Genomic DNA, 5,244 nt, shown 5'->3' with positions numbered 1-5,244 from the left:
AGTGAATTGATTCTTTGTTGCTTCATCTAATAATTCGATGCTCCCATAAGGAAAAACCTTAGTTACCAAATATGGACCAGTCCATTTAGACTTAAGCTTGCCAGGGAATATCTTGAGCCGTGAGTTATACAAGAGAACTCGTTGTCCAGGTTTGAATTCTTTCTTCAAAATCTTCCTGTCATGCCATCTCTTAGCTTTCTCCTTGTATATCTTGGTATTTTCATAAGCTTCTAGCCTAAACTCATCTAGCTCATTCAGCTGTAACAATCTTTTCTCTCCTGCTGCTTCAGAATCCAAATTTAGAAGTTTGGTGGCCCAAAAGGCTTTGTGCTCAAGCTCTACAGGGAGATGACAAGCTTTGCCATATAACAGTTGGAATGGAGACTTCCCTATAGGAGTTTTAAAAGCTGTTCTGTATGCCCAAAGTGCATCTTCCAACTTCCTAGCCCAGTCCTTTCTTGTGCTACCAACTGTTTTTTCCAGGATCTTCTTTAGTTCCCTGTTTGCCAATTCTGCTTGACCATTAGTTTGGGGATGGTATGGTGTGGCTACCTTATGAATAACTCCATATTTGTGGAGGAGTTTCTCCATCTGTCTATTACAAAAATGGCCACCACCATCACTGATGAGACCCTTGGGTACTCCATATCTAGTAAAGATATGCTTCTTCAAAAATTGAAGAACAACTTGTGCATCACAGGTAGTTGTGGCTATGGCTTCCACCCATTTTGAAACATACTCCACTGCTACTAAGATATATCTAAATGAATAGGAGGGAGGAAAGGGTCCCATGAAATCAATGCCCCAAAGATCAAACAATTCTACTTCCAAAATGAAGTTTTGTGGCATTTCGTTCCTTCTTGTTAGTCCTCCTGCTCTTTGACATTCATTACATTGGTGGACAAACTCCCTTGCATCTTTGAAGATGGTTGGCCAATAGAAACCACTTTGTAGAATCTTTGCTGCTGTTCTGTCTGGACCAAAGTGTCCACCATAAGCTGAGCCATGGCAATGCCATAATATATCTTTTGTTTCACTTTCAGGAATACATCTCCTGATTATTCCATCAGAGCATCTTCTGAACAAATAGGGTTCATCCCACAAGAACTTCTTTGCTTCATTGATTAGTTTCCTCACTTGTTGCTTAGTGAATCCTTGTGGTATCTTTCTCCCTACTTTGTAGTTTGCTATATCAGCAAACCATGGTGTTTGTTGGATTTGCATGAGATGTTCATCTGGAAAGCTTTCATTCACAGGTAATGAAGCTTTTTGAATTGTCTCTGGTGGCAGCCTTGACAAATGATCAGCAACTAGATTCTCAGTGCCTTTTCTGTCCCTCACCTCAATGTCAAATTCCTGTAAGAGCAGAATCCATCTGATAAGCCTTGGTTTAGCGTCCTGTTTTGACATCAAATACTTGAGGGCAGCATGATCAGTATAAACCACAATTTTAGATCCTATCAAGTATGATCTAAACTTATCAAATGCATAAACCACAGCTAACAATTCCTTCTCTGTTGTGGTGTAATTTTTTGGGCTTCATTTAATACTTTACTTGCATAATATATGACATGATGCAAGTTTCCCTTTTTTTGTCCAAGTACAGCACCAATTGCAATTTCACTTGCATCACACATGAGTTCAAATGGTAAGTTCCAATCAGGAGGTGTGATAATTGGTGCTGTTATGAGTTTCTGTTTTAAAGTTTCAAAGGCATGCTGGCAATCTTTACCAAAAACAAAAGGTTGATCAATCATCAAAAGATTACTCAAAGGTTTGGCTATTTTAGAAAAATCTTTGATGAACCTTCTATAAAAACCTGCATGCCCCAAGAAACTTCTGACAGATTTCACATTAGTTGGTGGGGGGAGTTTTTCTATTATTTCCACTTTTGCCTTGTCAACCTCTATTCCTCTTCTTGAAACTTTATGACCAAGAACAATCCCCTCAGGTACCATGAAATGGCACTTCTCCCAATTCAAAACCAAATTAGTTTCTTGGCACCGTTTTAAGACAAGCGTTAGATGGTTTAAACAAGTATTGAAAGTGTCACCAAAAACAGAGAAGTCATCCATGAAAACCTCTAAAAATTTTTCAACCATATCTGAGAAAATGGAAAGCATACACCTTTGAAAAGTGGCTGGGGCGTTGCATAATCCGAATGGCATTCTTCTATAAGCAAAACTCCAACAGGGCATGTGAATGAAGTCTTCTCTTGGTCTTTTGGATCCACCACTATCTGATTATACCCAGAATAGCCATCAAGGAAGCAATAGTAAGCATGGCCAGCCAACCTCTCAAGCATTTGATCAATGAAAGGAAGTGGGAAGTGATCTTTGCGTGTGGCATCATTCAATCTTCGATAGTCAATACACATCCTCCATCCTGTCACTGTTCTGGTGGGAATGAGTTCATTCTTCTCATTAGTAATGACTGTCATCCCTCCTTTCTTTGGTACCACTTGGACTGGGCTTATCCATGAGCTATCGGAAATGGGATATATGATTCCTGCATTCCATAACTTCATCACTTCCTTTTGGACAACTTCCTTCATTGCAGGGTTTAGTCTTCTTTGAGGTTGAATTACAGCTTTAGAATTGTCCTCCAAAAGAATCTTATGCATGCATACTGTGGGGCTAATGCCTTTCAAGTCGTCAATGGTCCACCCTAAGGCATCCTTGTGGGCTCTGAGAACATCAAGAAGCTCTCCTTCTTCTTTCTTTGTCAAGGATGAATTGATGATAACCGGGAGGTTTTCTGAAGTCCCAAGAAATGCATATTTGAGATGAGAAGGTAATGGCTTCAATTCTTGCTTTTGCACCTCTTCTTTCTTGCTTGGTTCCACTCCTGTGTTTATGAAAGCTTCAGCCACATGTTCCTCTATTGTTTCTTGACTGTCTTTTTCTTGCTCATGTTGACCAATGTCTAACATTTCTTCCACCAAGCTTTCTATCATATCCACCCTTAAATGATCTTCCTTCTCTGAGGGATGCTGCATTGACTTAAAAACATTGATGATCATTTGCTCATTGTGTACTCTGAAAATCATTTCTCCTTTTTCCACATCAATAATGGCTCTTGCAGTTGCTAGAAATGGTCTGCCCAAGATAATTGAATTGTTGCCTTCCTCATCGGTGTCAAGGACTACAAAGTCTGCAGGGAAGATAAACTCTCCAACTTTTACTAGCAAATTCTCCACAATCCCATTTGGTACCTTGATTGATCTATCTGCCATGACTAGTGACATCTTGGTGGGTTTGAGTTCTTTTATGGCGAGCTTTTTCATCATGGATAAAGGCATCAAGTTGATACTAGCTCCAAGATCACAAAGGGCTTTATCCAAGGATAGTTTGCCTATAGTGCATGACACTACAAAACTCCCTGGATCCTTGAGTTTTGGTGGGATTCCCTTTTGGAGCACGGCACTACATTCCTCATTAAGCATCACAGTTTCCTTCTCATTCCAATCCCTTTTCTTATTGATGAGCTCCTTTAGAAACTTAGCATACAGGGGCATTTGCTCCAAAGCCTCTGCCAAAGGTATGTTGATCTCCAACTTCTTGAAAGTTTCAAGAAATTTGTGGAAGTGCTGGTCCTTTGTTTCCTTGTGAAATCTTTGTGGGTAAGGCAGTGGTGGTGTTGAGCTCTTCACCACTTGATGCTGTTCTGGAATTGATCCCTCCATGATTTGCTTGCCTTTCTTTAAATTCTGTGGCTTGTTATCTTCCTCTGTGACCTTTTCAGAAGCACTCTTGCTTATCTTATCTTGGTTGATGGTTTCATCCTTCTTTGTTGGCTCAGTGTCATTCTCCATAAGCTTCTTTGTTGCTTCTTGGTCACCATCTGTCAACACCCTTCCACTTCTCAGTTGCACCACCTTGCATTCTTCCTTTGGGTTGGGAATGGTATCACTAGGTAGTGAACTTGATGGTTTCTCAACAGAGATCTTCTTAGAGATTTGGCCAATTTGCCTCTCTAAGTTCTTCATGGTAGCTTCTTGATTCTTGGTGGTCAGTTCTTGGTTTTTCATCAGTTTTTCCATGAGCTGTTCTAGATGGGTGATTCTCTGTGAGTCTTGTGAGGTGGGTTGATTTTGGGGTGTTGATGGCTGAAGATAAGTGTTTTGGTTAGCAGGGTGGTTATTGGGTGGATATTGGTTAGAATTTGGGTAGTTGTTTTGTGGTTTTCTATATGAGTTTTGGTTAGTGTTTGGCTGAGGGTTATGGTTTGTGTTTTTCCAATTGTTTTGGCTTGTGTTTCTTTGCCATGGTTGTTGGTTTTGATTATGGTTGTCTCCCCATCTAAGGTTGGGGTGGTTCTTCCAAGATGGATTGTAGGTATCTCCATAGACTTCATTTGTTCCAGGATTTTGGGTGTGCATGTATTGAACCTGCTCTTGTTGTTGTTCCTCTTGAGTTTCTTCACTTTGCACCCAAGTGGTTGGAGGTTGGCTTGTGGTGCTCACTGCTGCCACTTGCAAGCCATCAATTCTCTTAGCCATTTGCTCAAATTGTTGTTGAATCTGTTGCTGCATCATTTTGTTTTGAGCTAAGATTGAATCAACTCCTTCCAACTCCATGACTCCTCTTCTCTGTGATGGTTGGCGTTGTCTTTGATGAGCAAAGAAATATTGATTGTTGGCCACCATATCAATGAGGTTTCGAGCTTCCTCTGTGGTTTTCATGAGTTGTAAAGAGCCTCCGGCAGAGTGATCAAGAGCCTCTTGAGCTTTAAGAGTGAGGCCTTCATAGAAGTTTTGTAGCTTGTCCCACTCAGTGAACATCTCTGGTGGACACTTCCTCAATAGAGCCTTGTATCTCTCCCATGCTTCATATAAGCTCTCGGCCTCCAATTGAGTGAATGTTTGAACCTCTGTCTTCAACCTTAGGACTCTTTGAGGGGGGTAGAATTTGGCAAGAAACTTGCTCACCAAGTCATCCCAAGTGTTGATGCTTTCTTTTGGAAAGGTCTCTAGCCATTGAGTTGCTTTATCCCTGAGAGAGAATGGGAAGAGTAGCAACTTGTAGCTATCAGGGGGCACACCATTTGTCTTCACTGTGTCACAGATTCTCAAAAAGGTGGACAAATGCTGGTTTGGATCCTCCAAAGGCCCTCCTCCAAAAGAACAATTGTTTTGCACCAGAGTAATGAGTTGTGGCTTGAGTTCAAAGTTGTTTGCATTGACATTGGGAGGAAGAATGCTACTCCCACAATGCTTAGCATTTGCAAATGTGTATGAGGCCA

The sequence above is a fragment of the Arachis stenosperma genome, chromosome 10 (genome assembly GCF_014773155.1).
Source record: "Arachis stenosperma cultivar V10309 chromosome 10, arast.V10309.gnm1.PFL2, whole genome shotgun sequence".
NCBI classification, from domain to species: Eukaryota; Viridiplantae; Streptophyta; class Magnoliopsida; order Fabales; family Fabaceae; genus Arachis; species Arachis stenosperma.
This window is presented reverse-complemented; position numbering follows the sequence as displayed.